The 16855-nt window shown below is 32.4% G+C and overlaps 1 long non-coding RNA gene across 2 annotated transcripts; it reads left to right on the top strand.

Moving 5' to 3' along the window:
• Positions 1 to 1619: 1619 nt before the first annotated feature.
• LOC114298461 (uncharacterized) lies at positions 1620 to 11863 on the top strand. 2 transcript variants are annotated; one of them, XR_014362612.1, is made up of 9 exons: positions 1620 to 1909; positions 3103 to 3215; positions 3320 to 3379; positions 8124 to 8210; positions 9525 to 9583; positions 10315 to 10507; positions 10639 to 10685; positions 11233 to 11356; positions 11685 to 11863. It is a non-coding gene; the product is annotated as an uncharacterized LOC114298461 (long non-coding RNA). The 2 variants fall into 2 exon arrangements; XR_014362611.1 differs by lacking the exon at positions 9525 to 9583.
• The last annotated feature ends 4992 nt before the right edge of the window (positions 11864 to 16855 follow it).

The raw sequence follows: 16855 nt of genomic DNA, 5'->3' as shown, positions 1-16855 counted from the left end.
AATCCAACAGCACCAACGCCTCCACTTCAAATAAGGTTTCACATATCCGCCAACATATAGAGTGACTCCTTATTTGCGGATTGTTTTAGCCCATTGCGATGACCATCAACCCCAAGCAATTTGGTTGGGTGGAACGGTGAAAGAATTGCATGAGATCTTCCCTGACGTTTTAGCGAAGATTCACTACCTATTGGTCAACTATTTTTATAGTGATCATTTTTGCAATCGGAAATTAGGCACTGACTTGCCAAAACTTCTGAGACATGAACCCTATGGGTTCAAAGGGCTCCCTATTGGTCAACCATTTTTATAATGATCGTTTTTGCAATCAGAAATTTGGCGCTAACTTGCCAAAACTCATGAGACATGGACCCTATGGGTTCAAAGGGCTCAAATTATAAGGTAGTAGAATTGTGTACAATTTCAAAGTTTTTTTTTTTCCTTTTCTTTTTTATAATGTAAGCTTTCGAGAATTCTTCATTTTGAGTTCATCTCTTTGTTCTAGTTTTTCTCTCTCATATTGTTCCATTACATATCGGATTGTTTACAATTTTCGTGTTGCAACTTGATTAATGCTCTTATTCAAAAGCATGATAAACATGTTTATTGTCTTTGGTTGTTTACTAGAATAAAAATATAAAAATAAAAAACTCTTGAACTTAGATTTTCCTGATGTGTTTGAGATGTAATTAATCATCAGTATTGTGCCTTATTAATAAGCTTCCATCTTGGCTTATTCTTTGCCTCCTTTCTTCAATTGACAAAAACAGAAATGGAACAAAGCCTTTGTTGTTCAGTATTTTACTCAAATATAATTGCATGCAGCCACCACATGCAAAGTACATTGTTGTACACATTTGCTAGAAGCAACCTTTGCTTGCTTGAAAGTCTCAAGTGGTCATGCCTCAATTATATTGATAAATTATGTTAGGAGACACTACTACAAAAATAGTTAAAGATCACACTTTGACAAAAAAAAAAGATCTCACTTTTATTGGAAGTGTGATAAAAAAAATTAGATTGATATTTTAATCACACTTAATTTGATTGAGTGTGATAATATTTATTTTTTATGTCACTTTTCAATTAAGTGTGATTATATATATATTTTTTAATCACACCTTTTAATTAAAGTGTGATTATATATACACTACTAGTTTTTAATCACACTTTTTAAACAAGTGTGATTATATATATAATTTTTAATCACACATTCTAATTAAAGTGTGATTATTTATATATTTTTTAATCACACCTTTTAATTAAAGTGTGATTATATATATACTACTACTTTTTAATCACACTTTTTAAGTAAGTGTGATTATATATATATTTTTTAATCACACATTCTAATTAAAGCGTGATTATTTATATATTTTTTAATCACACCTTCTAATTAAAGTGTGATTATATCACTACTGTAAAAACAGTTAAAGATCACACTTTGATAAATGAAAATATCTCACTTTTATTAGAAGTGTGATAAAAAAAATTAGATTGATATTTTAATCACACTTAATTTAATTGAGTATGATAATATATATTTTTTATGTCACTTTTTAACTAAGTGTGATTATATATATATATATTTTAACCACACTTTTTAATTAAATGTGATTATATATAGTTGAACAAATCAAACCCCTCTCCCCGTCTCCCTGTCTACCCCTCTCACCCTCTCACTACTCACTTAGCAATAGCTAGGGCTTTATTATCTTTCTCTCCCCTATAGAAACCCTAGCGTTGAAACTCCCATCCCCAACAACACCAATCACCATCAGTGTTGGATTTGCCATCACCGATCCGCTGCTGTTGCCCGTCACGCAGCACCTCCTTTTGCCGCAGAACCACCACCTCAGTGCCGGCGATGGCAGATCTTGAAGGATGACCAAACCCTAGAGAGCTATAGGTAATTAAACACCCTAACTATGTTTTGTATGTATTTTACAGTTCTTTAGATGAATGTAAATATTCTCAGTTATTCCATCTTTTTTCATCTTTTTTTTTGTTCTCTCTCTCTCTAGATTTTACAGGAATAAATTCACTCTTAGGTTAGAAGATCCCATTAGATTGAGTTTGATTTGATTTCACTTTGTTATGTTTCTTGATCAATTTCATGCTAGTCTATTGAAATCTGTATGTATCTATTGATTTCTTGTTCTTGCTTGGGGTTTGTATGATTATAAATTTGATCTTGGGAACTCAAAGCTTGTTAGGGTTTTTGATAATTTCTCTTAGAAATACACAGATATGATCTTAGACGCCATACTGTTGATGGAAATAATTTGACAGTAAATCTGTGTAGTGTGGTTGGCAGTTTCTATTGAGAGATGAAATGGTGATGTTGTCGGATTACCTTGGAAACAAAAGAATTGACTTAATAAATTATTCAATATTTCTAAAGCAATATTTTATTTTATTCTATTTAAAGATTGACACTTTATTTTTTAAAATTTTAACACAAAAATAATAGATTTCATAATTTAAACTAATAACTACTCATTTAAAACACTACTTAAATTTGCTTTAGAAACATTAAATAATTTCTCGATTGACTTAGGAAATACTCAAAAAAGTATACGAGTAGTTGCTAGCATTGATATAGTAATGTTTCAACTAATTCTTTGAAAAGGAAACGTGGGCATTAAAAAGTGTGCATGCGCCATCTGTTGTTCTCTTTGGATCGTGCTGGCAAGTAAAATGGTTATCATTGCATATTTCCCTTGCACATTTCAATTTTCTAATCAATTTTCATTTTTCCCTTGCACATTTCAAGATTTCATGTGAATTTTGAGTTGTGGTGGTTCCTAATTATAGATTTCTTTTTTAATTAGTTCTTCAAAACCAGAGGTTTGTGACTCATGTATGGCCCTATGAGTTCATGAATTCAAGATTTAGCTTAACCAAGTAGCATGAAATGCCATAGAGCTGAGGGACAATGATTTATAGGCCTTGGTGTAGCTTATTGACCTAGTGTCATATGCGCATGGCTTAGGAACAATTTAAGTAGCTTCTTTTGTCTTAGTCTTATCTTCATTGCTTTAATTCCTTTTCTTTATTTTTGTTAATATGTATATATATTTTTTATAATTTTCTTTCTAGGGGTTGTTCTGTTTCCAGAGGCTACCCTTCCTCTAAGAGTTATACAACCTAACTTTATAGCTGCTATTGAAAGAGCTTTGTGCCAAGTTGATACTCCTTATACCATCGGCGTGGTTTGTGAAGTCATTGACAGCTCAATAGTTATTTTCTTTGTGCCTAGGATTTGTTTCACTAGCCTTTTATCTCAATGTAGCATTATTTGTAAAATTTTGTTCAGGTTCATAGGGATCCTGATAATGGGAGGATGAGGTTTGCAATCGTTGGGACGACTGTAGAGGTATGAGTCAAGAACTTGCCACTCAGGTCTTTTACTGCTTACTGCTTATTTATTTTTATGTTATAAAGTTTTATGACTTTTTTGTGGGCATATTTAATTTAGAACAAAATTTTAGCACCTCTAAAGTATTGGCAACATCAAACTCAGTCTTGTTAGATGTTTATCAAATGTTAGACACAATCCAAGATGCAAGGTGTCTTTATTCATATGTATTTCTTTTATTATCTAATTAATAGTCAAATGGACAATGATTATTAAGTATCAAAGTAGAATCCCTGTGCTGAATTATGTTATTTCACAAAGGAGTTATATACCTTCTGTTGCAAAAACTTGCTCTTTTTGTAAAATATTGTGTTGGTTTACAATTCAATGTTTGTCATTGCGGTTTGCTATGTAGAGTGCATGATTATATGCTGTCATTTTTTAAGTATGTCAAGACTCAGGAGCATTGTTTTATAAAATTACAGTTGCTTTTATGTGAGAGAACTTCTCTTTAACTGGCCTGTGAAAATGAAGGCTCTAAGTGGTCATTGCATTATCTTCTCCTAATCTCTCTAGATCTTTACATCTATATTGTTATGCTTATATATCATACCAACTTATTTGCATACTATCACGGTGGAACTCTTTTTTTGGCTTAATAATTTTCTTCTGATTTTTGTTTTTTTACATCTGTATGTAAAAAGTTTGCATGTATATTCTTCTGAATGCATATCACTACAAGAAAATCAAGTTTTAGCAGCGTTTTTTATTGTAGTGGCTCGAAAAATGCTGCTATAAATGAGCTATTGTGACGGTTGTTGACTGCCATTAAACATAAAACTTTTACTCGCATTTTTTTCTTAAAGCGTTGTTATATATTTTTTTGCAGTAACGGTTTGAACACAACCGCTACAATAAACCAAGCAAAATAAAGGCGCCAAACAAATTCTAATTTCGCGCTTATCAATTTTTTATTTTTTTTGGTGAATAACATATCAAAATCAGTCCCAAAGAAACCCTTCAACTCCTTGATTTCAATTTTGTGCCCTAATTTATCAACACGTCTTTCACGAAGTATCTCGTTCATCCTCCACCGATGTATTGACGACATCAAGCTACATCACCACTATGATTTCAAGGTCAGTCTGTTCTCTCGGTTTTTCTTTCTCTACCTCTCTCGTTCTTCTGGTCTCTCGGTTTCTCTCTCTACCTCTCTCTCTTTCTTTTAGTCTCTCAGTTTCTCTTTTTTTGCTTTCACTGTCTTCGGAGAAGTTTGGGTACTTGCCATTCCATTTATATTGCTTCTAATATCTCCAAAATTTCTCTATTTTGAAGCATTTCATGAACATCTTGAATGATTTTGATTTGGGAAAATAATTTAGAAAATAAATTGATTAACTGTATTCTGATTATGATAGTCTCACACACACACACACATATATTTGATCATCAATGATATTCATATTTTAATCAATATAATTAGTGAAGTGAAATCTCATGCTTCTAATTATGAACATCAATGAGGAATCATTATGTATGCTAGGTATTTGACAAAATGCCACAATGGAGCAATAGGGCCTACCATTTTCTTTATTGGTTTGTTTTGTTTTTCTGTTTTTGTTTTTGTTTTTGTTTTTGTTTTTGTTGAGAAAATTGTTGTCCATGAATTTAATGCATAGTTTGTAATGTTTTATTGGCTTAATAATGTGATTAGAGGAAATTCAACATTTGTGTATGCCATTTTTTTGTTGAATCTAAAGACACATTTCTTGAAGGAAGTTACCAGCCATTCTCATATCACTAAAGGCCTCCAGTGCTTCCAATATATGGATTCTCTGCATTACATAAAAAATGTATAAGTATTTACTTGAAACTAACATGAACATGTATACATCTACCTTCTTAAGCTTTAATAGCCAAACTGAAACAACAAAAAGTACAAGACATTTTCATAATATAGCATTCAAAAATTAAATTATGACATCCATTTTCTGCTGTCTAGGACCTCTATACAAACATTACGAGTCAAAACATTTTTATTGAATTACAAGCATCCAAGCCCATGCTCCTCAAAGCATTTGACGTAAGGAGCATTGTGGCAGTAGTTTCAACTGTAGACATGAAGTCCATGTGCTTCCCTTTCAGCAAGAGGAAAATAAAAAAAATAAAGGGAATAGAAAAAAAATTTATGTATTAGTTGCCAACCTAATACATGCTAAGAAATATATATAGGCCATCCTAAGAAATATTTAAGATTTTTTAGCCTTTTAGGGTATGTTTCCTTTTTACATATAAGAAGTTCAAGAATGCCTCCAATGCTTCCAATAGATGGATTCTCTGCATTACATAAAAAATGTATCAGTATTTACTTGAAACTAACATGAACATGTATACATCTACCTTCTTAAGCTTTGATAGCCAAACAGAAACAACAAAAAGTACTGGACATTTTCGTAATATAGCATTCAAAAATTAAATTATGACATCCATTTTCTGCTGTTTAGGACCTCCATACAAACATTACGAGTCAAAACATTTTTATTGAATTACAAGTATCCAAGCCCATGCTCCTCAAAGCATTTGACGTAAGGAGCATTGTGGCAGCTACACTGAAAGAATGCCCCCCAACAGTGTATGCTGCCTGTAAGACAATCACTAATTAAAGATTTAATATATGTACATATTTAGTAATTGTGTATACCAATTCTTGTGTGATGTTTTTTAGAAAAACAAAAAAATACCATGGTTAATATCAGTGCAAAATCTAGAGTATTCTCATACAAATGAAAAATATTTTCATTGATCTCTTAAAAAGATTGACTCAAGAATTTGTAACATGTTCCTCACAAGTCTTCACCAACTTGACAGGAAGAGATGGCAAATTCGTATTAATACCAACAGATAATGACCCTAAATCTACGGCTTCATAACCTAATGCTCTAAATACCGCCCTGTCATATCTCCAACCCCACACTTTTGGGAGTTGTAAATATGACCAGCCACCAAGGCCTCTTATGGAACCAAATGAGTTGAATACTTGCTTAGTAATGACAATTTGGTTAGTGGAAGCGTAACTAATTAACTTGTAAGCGATCAATATTGTGTAACCATAATCAGATCACAGCTTGAATCAAAATTCACATCTCAACCCAAAACCACACAAGTATATTATAAACTTATTACATTGCTTCTCCTCATGTCCCAACTAGGTATAAACAAAGTAAATATTTTACACTTATTGCCTATACTGAACTCGTATAAATAGGACACAGAATAAACGCAAATTATATACTACAAGTTCACATACCTAGGAATCTACCCAGAATTCTAAGGTCATCATTTCACCTAAGGTTTGACCATACCACAAGTACATCTAAATTATAACAGACGTAACCACTCCACCCAAAATGACCCTAAACCTAGGGTTTCATAACATATTTCTCTTAAACCATTGTAAGGTTTGTAATATGTCAACACATATAAATCATCAATTATGCCTAATCACCACACTTAGATTTAATTAATCCCAACTCAGGCTCAATTTAACTTATTTTAAGACATCCTTATACTTTGTTTGTCTATCCTCAACAATAGACAAACAAAATGTGGCCCTGTTTTCCTTGAGTAATCTTTCCTAAATACAAATTGGTTAACCATAATTAGGGTTTAGACCAATGACCAAGGGTTAAGACAAGATCAGATCACTTTGTATCAAAGCCCAGAACATAACCAATCACAACATAGGTTAGGTTAATTAACCATGCTATAATCACACTTAACTGAAAACAAGTTTTAAGTTAATTAAAGACATTAATTAGAAATTTTTATCAAAGCTCATTAAGAAAATTATTTAGCTTCAAAAATCTACATATTAAGGTTTCAAGGATTTCCTTGCTTACCAATAAAAGTAACCTTTTACACTACTAATCTCAGAAACACAATTAAAGCAGGAATGACACATAATTAACCATTTTTTATATAAGAGATTATAAGATATAACATATAATAAAAGATAGTAGAGCTGGGATGTTGCAATAACCCTAAAATCACAAAATCTTCAATTGAGCTTAATAGAGGCTAGTGGGCTTCCTGTAGGGTATCTTCAATTGAGCTTAATAGAGGCCAGTGAGCTTAATAGAAATATATAAGATTTTTTAGCCTTTTAGGGTATGCTTCCTTTTTACATATAAGAAGTTCAAAAATTTCTTTAGAACCAATCTTAGATTATTTTCAAAACGTGTTGAAGTAAAAAAAAAGTACTTTAGAGCACAATGTGCATGCACAAACACACTGCTGCTGTTATGTTTTAGTGCTGGAATGGAACTTTTTGTGACTGAATTTATTGTTGGAACAGAGGAGAAACAGAGCTAGTTTTTATTTTGTACACTGCTATATTTGGCTGGACTTGATTGAGCTTGCCCCCACCTTTCATTGATGTATTGTTGCTGTAATTGTAAGCTTATGATTCATCAATAAAGATCCTTTTCTTTTGTTGATTTAAAAAAAAATGCTCATTTAATTTGATTTATAGGTTAGTTTTTTATTAATTACATCTATACATATATATATACATATACGTATATGAGAATTAGGCAAAGAAATGGACAAATTATGTTTATATTATTGTATTGATAATTCTAAGAATGTTCATAACATGAAAAAACAAATACTTGTATCTAAATGATGTATTAATTTATCATATGTTATCCTTTTCTAAATTTATCATACTCATGTGAATTTTATTGTATAAATGAGGTGACAGATGGATCAAATGGCATTCACCAGGCTTCTCCACAAACACATCAGAGATCCTCTTTTGGAAGTCATGAAATGCAACCTTTTAATCGGGGTAAGTATTTCACTTATATATATTTTTTATGGAATAGAAAAATCAATATTTTCCTCTTTTTTAATGTCATTTTCATGTTTCAAGTAAGTCATCATTACAAATTTTAATATCAACATCAAATTCTAATATGAAATCAAAAAATAGACCCTTGGATGTTTTTGTTGGTTGGTTGATTAGTGGCTGCTACAAACCCAATCTTTGGCATTGTTTGCATGAAGCGGCTGCCCTCAGATTAAAATCTGCAATCCAAGCATTTACCATTCCACAAAGCAATTTTCCGTATATATGGTATCTACGTATGTGTATACAAACAGTGTAAAAGCATACATACCTGTATACAAGCAGTGTAAAAGCATACATGAATGAAATGGTAGGTCTATCCCAGAACTTTCAGAATTCATGTCAAATTGAATATATAAAAATTTCATGGAGCTTATTTTTTATTTCTGCTTTTTAATGTGTTTTTTGTTGATGGGTTTTCATTTTTAACGCTATTCAATCCAGTTTCAAGACTCAATTTTTTTTTTGTCTGATACTTTCATCGAATACCTAGGCTGCATAATTTGTTGATGTTTGAAATTTTTTCTCTACTGCATTGTGTGAGCGTCTTTGCCATAAAATTTAATGGTTTCAGAGTGTGTTTCTGTGTTAATAGGAAGATCCAGTTGCATATTGAATGTTTTTATTGATGGGTTTTCCTTCATGTTGTAATTTTATTTGATCCAGTTTGAAAGCTTTTAGTTTTTTTATTTTTATTTTTTGTTCTTGCATCAAATACTTGGACTGTGTTGAGCTTTGAAAATGTTTCTGTAGAGCATTGTGTGAGTCTCTTTGTCATAGAGTTGAAAGAGTTTCAGAGTTTGATGTGTTAATTAGAAGATCAAGTTTCATATAGTTACTTTTGGTTCTAATCAACTTGATCTTTGAGTTTTGTTGTGGTGTTTGTTCATTTGTTTACATTGTATATAATTTATTGAGGTTCTTTGTTTGGTTCTTAAGTTATGAATATTGAAATGGTAAGTATATCAATTCGAACCAAAAGAGAGATTGCATAAATAGTAATTTTTTTTTAGAAAGTAGGAACTAGGAACTGCTTGCATGTTGAATTTCTGTTTTACAATGCTCTTTACCTTTTTCTTTTTATTCCCTCTTCTTTACCTTTTTCTTGTTGGAATTGATTCAGCACTATTGTTGATGTGTGTTTGCTTGGAATGGTTGATGTTTGCTTAGAATGGAGGATGTTTGCTCCAGTTTATAATAGAATGGATGTTGTTTACTTGGAATGGGTGTTGTTTTTACTTATATTGTTTACAGGTTTACAGGAATGGAGTTGCTATTGGAATGGAAATGCTAGTGGCATAGGATGTTTACAGGTTTTCAGTTTATGGAAATGCTAGTGGAATAGAATGGAAATGCTAGTGAAATGAAAGTTTAATTTGGAATGGTTTACAGTTTAAAATTTGAAATGAAAATGTAATGTCTATATTTTTTTTGTTATTTAATTATTTAAATCCGTGGTCCTAATGTGCTCAACATATCATTAAATATGGGAGTAACAAGGACAATCCTCTTTGGTAGCTTTTTCCTTTGTTTAGAAATTAGTAAAGCATAAGACTTAAAATCAACAATAATGATTATTATAATCACTGTGTATTTGTAATAATATGATTTTACTGACATAATGCACCCAAGTTGGTCTAAGACTATGAGAACTGAGAAGATGATTGTCAATTGATGTATTTCAATCATTAGAATTCTGTTAGGACTTGTGATTGCTTTAGTTGTATGTATTGCTGTTTTCTATTTTAAATTTTTTTTTTATATAGAATTTTAGGGATAAACTCTTGGGCTGAAGTTTTTACTATATGGGCTAGGGTAGTTTCATATGGTAACTACGTATTATTAGGGCCTCTTATGAGAAAATGAGATGATGCCTTTGAAAAGGAATTAAAATTGAAATATTTGGAAGAGATGCGCTCTTCTTCTCTCTGCTTCTTGGCTTTTTTTCTTCTATGTTAAATTAAATCTCTTTACTCTCTTTCTTCTCATATTTTTATCTTCTCTTCCTCCCTCATCTCTTATTTGTATCTTCTCTCTGTCCCAGGCTGTCTTTTGGGTTTCCAAGTCTGAGAAGTTGAAGGTATTTTAAAATGGTTTTTCGTTCAAGCTTCCTACCCATGACCGACCGTGAACTTGTTAAAACAATAGATTTACACCCACAACCGAACCACAGCACATGCAAAACTGTCCGTAGCTCGTCGGGTGGGTTCGGATTGGACGGTTTGCCGGGTCTCCAGGTTAGATGAACAGCCCTACTTTTTTATCATTGCTTTTTTTCTAGGCAATGCTTGTACGATTTTTCTTATTCTTTTTTTCTTCCTTTTTTTTTTTTTTTTTTTTTGTTGTTGTTGGTATGCATGTATGTCAGGTTAAAGAAGAACAAGTGCAACTTCAAATGCAATGGTAAAACCTTAGGTAATTGATATATTTGCATCAGGAGTAAAACAGTTGTTTAAGTAGATCATATAATACCATGTGAAATGGTAGTAGATAGGTATTTGTCAATCATTTTGATAATGAGAAATTTTGAAGACTTTTTTGATGTGATTTGTGTTAGTGGAATGATCATTTGGTACTGGTAGTGATATCAAGAAATTTATCAAAGTGATAAATGTTGGGGATATTTTGGCTTTTGTTTGTGAGTTTTGATTTATTTTTAGTTTATTTGTGTTATGTGGGAAGTGTAAGTAGTTGAATTGTTTGTTTGTTTTTTTTTTAAATTCTCAGTGATAAATGTACTAAGTTATTGTATGAACAGTACAAAACTAAGTTATTTGTAGCCACTGCAAGTACCAGTTAATGCATTATTTACCAAGCTGATATATATATACTTTAATTCTCGTTGTTTTTATGACTACAAGTTGCATCATGCAATTTTGGATTTTTATTTTTATATTTTTTTAAACCTGTTTTCATTATTCATATTGATCATCAAGCCATCCAAATTTTCCCTTGTATGGAGAATGGCAGTGCTGCTCCAAAGTCACGCATTCCTCAAATGGTTGCTCAAACACTGGGTTTTGGCCAAAACCTGCTGCTGCTGGTGATAGTAATTGCACCCCCAACCAAAAAAAAAAAAAAATGGAGTAAATTCTTGAGTTTTTATTTATTTATTTATGGATACCTAGAATTATGGTTCAACAGTAATAATAATATACATTCACAAAAAGATCGTACACAAGCTGTATTGAGATTTATCATTTTTAAATACTGTGCTCATTTTTGACCTCCTAATTACAATGTCATTGACACTGAGCTCTTATGGCATCTAATTGTTAACAGGGAAGTTACTTCCAAAATGATTAAGATCAAGCAGAAATGATTAATGTTCTTATTTTGGTTTGATGAATTAACTTTTTAGTTTATTCATATGCATCAGCGGTTTCTGAATTAATTTGTGTTTTCATTTTTCAGGTCAGAAATTTTTTGGAGAGATGCAAAATATGGTCCAAGAATTAAAGAACTTAGTTTTTTAAGTTTTTTCATTTTTTTAATATATGTAAGCACAGATAATTTTTTTTATTTAATTCCTTTGTATATAGTTTTGAATATTTAATTTCCATTTATGAAATATATGACGTTATTCTATTCAATATGTGGTTATGATTCAAAATATAGTATATAGTGTGTATTACATTATTCAAATGTGCATACAAAAATAATATTGATTATTTTTCAAATATGTAGCACCTTTTTTTTATCACATATTTTATTAGTTATTAATCACACTTAAAAGATGTGATCTAAATGTTATTAATCACACTTAAAAGATGTGATGTAAATGTTTTTAATCACACTTAAAAGGTGTGATCTAAATGTTATTAATCACACTTAAAAAGTGTGATTAAAAATGATCATTTTTAATCACACTTTCAAATATCACACTTAAAATGTGTGATCAAAATATTTTTAATCACACTTAAAATGTGTGATCTAAAGTTTTTAATCACACTTAAAAGGTGTGAACTAAAGTTTTTAATCACACTAAAAAGGTGTGATCTAAATATTTTTAATCACACTTAAAAGGTGTAATCTAAATGTTTTTAACCACACTTAAAAGGTGTGATCTAAATATTATTAATCACACTTAAAAGGTGTGATGAAAGTATTTTTTAATGACACTTAAAAAGTGTGATTAAAAATGACCATTTTTAATCACACTCCTAAAGACCACACTTTAACAAAACTTAAAAGGTGTGATTAAAAAACATACATCACACTAAAAAAGTGTGATCTTTATCTATATTTGTAGTAGTGAGAATGTGTTGTCACTTAGTTTTAGGTAGCATGTTAAGAGTTAAGACAACCATTTGTCTTGCCGCAATATAGTGTGTATTTTGTACTCTTAAATTATATTTTATTTTTGAATAGGCGCAACAAATCATATCACAGTGCCTAGCGTAGTTAGTGGAGCTTTATACCTCATTTTCACTAAGGTCACTGATTAAAGCTTTTTATTCTACAATTTTAATTTCTCAGGTCGTTTCTAAAAAGTTTCTACAAATTTCAATTTCTCCGGTGGTGCTTCTACACTTTCATGCTTTTCAAGTGTTCTATAATTTCAATTTTTTAGCAGTAATTTTGGATGTAGTGTTTCTAAAATTTCTCAGGTGGTAATGCATCATTGATTACAACATTCAAAGCGTTTTATTTTTTAACAATAGGAGCCAGGTGGTAATGCAATGATCACAAGCAGCGTGGAAGTTCTATCCGAAGTGACTAGGAAACATCCAACAAACTTCCATTATATATGTAATAGCAAGCATAGAGATTAGGTTTCTATTCGAAGAGATTAGGTAGCATCCAACAGCTTATAGATATGTCTAACTTCCATTCAATATGTAACTCTTAAAGTCTCTTACAACTTTGAAACTTTCTTGTGCATACCTAAGCATAGAAGGAGAAGAATGGATTATATTTTGTACGTGGTTTATTTAATGCATTCAAGTAAGTTTCTTCTAATTATTGCTTTTGGTATGAAGCATGCGAAACTAAATTAATTTCTAGGGCTGGGATGAAGTTACATATTTAAATATTTATAATTGTTCACATGATTTAATTTCTTCAAAAAAATAATATGTTTTAATTGCCCGCCACCACTACCGACCCTCCTACGAGCTCCAGTGACTGAATGGTCACTGTCTTATGATCCTTGGCAACACTTTGCCCAACAACTTCAGCACCCCTATCGCTGATCACCAAGCATGTTTATTAGTTTTTATTTTCAAAACATGATGCACACCAACCAAGTTTTGACTATGTGATTTGAAGAAAATAAATACCGTCTATTTTAAATTTAAAGAATAAAGCCACGTTCCTTATAAAATAATGATTTTTCATAAAATAAAATAAAATAAAATAAAAAGATTTTTAACATTACGTGGGCATAAACTTAATCTAAAATAAACAATATTCATAAAAACATACAAAACAAACAATTTTGCATAGAAAAGCAATTAAATTGCATAATTGAAACCTGATCGTCCACTTTCAGTGTCTTACATGCATGCATAAAGTAAATCCTAATATGCAATTAATACACACAATGATGGTCCTAGGCCCGGTTTGAGGCTACTAATGATGAATATGCACGAAGATACAACTAACAAATAAAAAAGCATAAATATAAACTAAACTACATGATAATCAAACCGAACCATGCATGATTATTATGTGTAAATAAGACCTAAAACATGTTGTTCTAATGACATAGAAGAAACATGCATAGAAAGAGGTGAGAAAGTTAATGAAATAAAAGAACTACATGATGGAATGATGAACTAACAACCTAGCATGGATAAGTATTGAAAAATAAAGTAAAAAAATACTAAAATACAGAAAGGTAAAAGAGTTTTGCATACTGGTTTGATTAAACCAAAGAACACACCAAGAAATAGCAAGAAAAGTCAAGTTTCTTGCTTGCAAGCCTCCCTCAAGCTTAGGTTTCTGACGTAGTTCGGGTTCTTCACACCTTAGGATGATTTACAGAAGTTCAAAGCTGCTGTGAGCTGTGAGTGGAGGAATTTCATGGCCAAGGCTAAGGTAGAGGAGGATGGGAGTGTTTGGCTCTTAAAACTCTCTAAAATTTCAAGATTTCTTAACCATTTTGAAAGGGAGGGAAAGGGCTTTATTTATAGGCAAGGGGGAAGGTTTTAGAACCCTTTCTAGGGTTCCATCACTTTCTCCCTCCACCTCCCACCAAAATACACCAAGATTGAGTTTTCATATCTGGCTTGGATGTGCGCACGCACCATTCTTCTGCACAGGCGTAACGATTGTGCACACACACCCTTTGCCATGGTGCACGTGTTATCCCTGCATGTATTTCATGTTCTTAACTTGCTTGTGGCCCAAGTAAGTCCGAATTGTCTTCTGATCAATGTTTTTGATAAAACTAGTCACTAATTTTGGAAAATACATTTTATCAAAGCACAATCAGACTTATCTCTCTTTCTTGGGGTTAAAAAGTTGATTTTTTTGGGCTAAAAACAGGTTTACATAGAAACTCTAAATGTCCTTAAACATTCTAAAGATGAAGTAATTTACCATTTCATCATCGGGAGGCTTGCAAGTGTCCGAAGTCTTAGAGTCAGTCAAAATGGGGTGTCTACATTATGGTTTTGGATTTTTTATTGGCCAATAAATGTTTTACTGCTTCCAAATTGGAGTCTAAACCATATTTGTGTTTGGATTACCAAGAATGAGTATCGGTGAAATATATTTTTGAAGCCATGGGAGATCATTCAATGCAATTTTAACCCTAGGTGCGATGCTTGAAGTGAATCTCATAAATGAAAATTATCCTCCTTCCCTTAGTCTCTGAAAGAAAAAATTTCTAATTCAATCCCTGGTATCCACTAATTTCATCAATTTTTCAACCAAAAATACTTCTTTCATAGCCCTAGTACTTTCCCTACACAATAACTCTCCTTCTCTCTAACAATTAAAATCTTAAAGACAACACTTCACAAAAGTCCCAGAACCATATTCCCAAACTCTCACACACCAAACACCTCCAAAACAATGCCAATATCTTTCCTTCAACCACTTAATCTAGGCACCGGCTATAGCGATCCCGGGTTTACCCTTGTTATACCATGATCCGGACATGTGTCCGTGGATGTTGGTAGTTGTTTATTATCTTGTTTACATCCGTTCTTACTTTGTATGTGAGTTATAGGATGTGTTGGGCAGGTTTGTTTCAGGTTGGTTGAGTTTAGAAACCAAAACTAGTTGCCCAGATTTTGGCCTGTCCGCTCGAGCGGGGGTTTGGGCGCTCGAGCGGAGAATACACCAATCCAGTATTTCCTGTGTAGTGTTGGACGCTCGAGCGTGGGATTGATCGCTCGAGCGGGAGTGTTGTGTGTGACGCTCGAGCGGGGGAGTTGGCGCTCGAGCGGAGACCTGATTCTGTAAAAGTGCTGGGAGTGTGTATCCGGCGCTCGAGCTGGAGTTTGGTCGCTCGAGCGGAAGTCTGTGAGTGACACTCGAGCGGGGGTTTTGACGCTCGAGCGGAGAGACTTTTATATAAATCCGAGATCCGACTTTTGGATCACTTTTTCAAGATCTTTTCTCTCTCTTACTTTTCCAAAAAGCCATTTTCAGAGCTTCTCACTCTAAACCGGCCCTTCTCTCTTAGATTTGATCTAGTAAGGATCGTTTGCTCACCTTTTGTCTTCACGAAAGTTGTGTTGATCGTCGAGGGCTTCCTTTTGATCTGAAAATTTCGAGGTTCGGAGCATTTTGATTTTGGTCTTCATCTCCTTTGGGGCTTCGGGTTTGAGGTAGGGATATCCTACTCCTCTCTATGAATTTTGTCTTTAAATTTTGGTATTTTGAGATGTTGGGGTTGGTTTGGTAATTTGGTAGAAGTTTGGGGCTTTCGTGCAATTTTACAAAAGTTGGGGTTTTATTCATAACAAACCTAGATGCATGTTTGGCATAGAGAAATGGAATTGAATGTTAAATCATTGATGAAAATGGGACCTAAGGGTTGAAATGTTAATTATGAGAATTGACCTAATTACATTGTTTAAATTAATTGGGATAATTAATTATGAGGAATGAGGAAATGAAATGTTGATTGAATATCCATTGTGCATTTATTTTCTGTTTAGAAATAACTGCTTTGGGCTATCGGTGGAGGATAGTCGTGATTGTTGTAGACAATGCATGATGATTAGGCAAACTGAAACTAATCAATGAATTGTGTCATGGAACTTGACGGTTAATAGAATACATTAATTGTATATATTGAGATTGTATATAGAACCAATGTGTTTGTATACGTTATGTGTAGAGGAGGAGAAAGGGGATGTACTCCGCGGTTTAGGGGAAGATAGGGGATGTACCTCTAAACCGGATAGCGTTGGGAGAAGATAGGGGATGAACTCCGTAGATACAGCTCATATGCTTGTCTAGAAAAGTGAAGATAGAGCTCATATGCTTATCTTTGTGAAGTGTGGATATAGCTTATATGCTTATCTGTGGATATTGTTGTTATACATATCTGTTGTAGAATGTGGATATAGCTTATATGTTTATCTGAATGTGGGATATAGTTTTTACACATATCTGTGGAAATG

The sequence above is a fragment of the Camellia sinensis genome, chromosome 2 (assembly GCF_055761805.1).
Source record: "Camellia sinensis isolate YWXY chromosome 2, ASM5576180v1, whole genome shotgun sequence".
NCBI lineage: Eukaryota > Viridiplantae > Streptophyta > Magnoliopsida > Ericales > Theaceae > Camellia > Camellia sinensis.
This window is presented reverse-complemented; position numbering and strand designations above follow the sequence as displayed.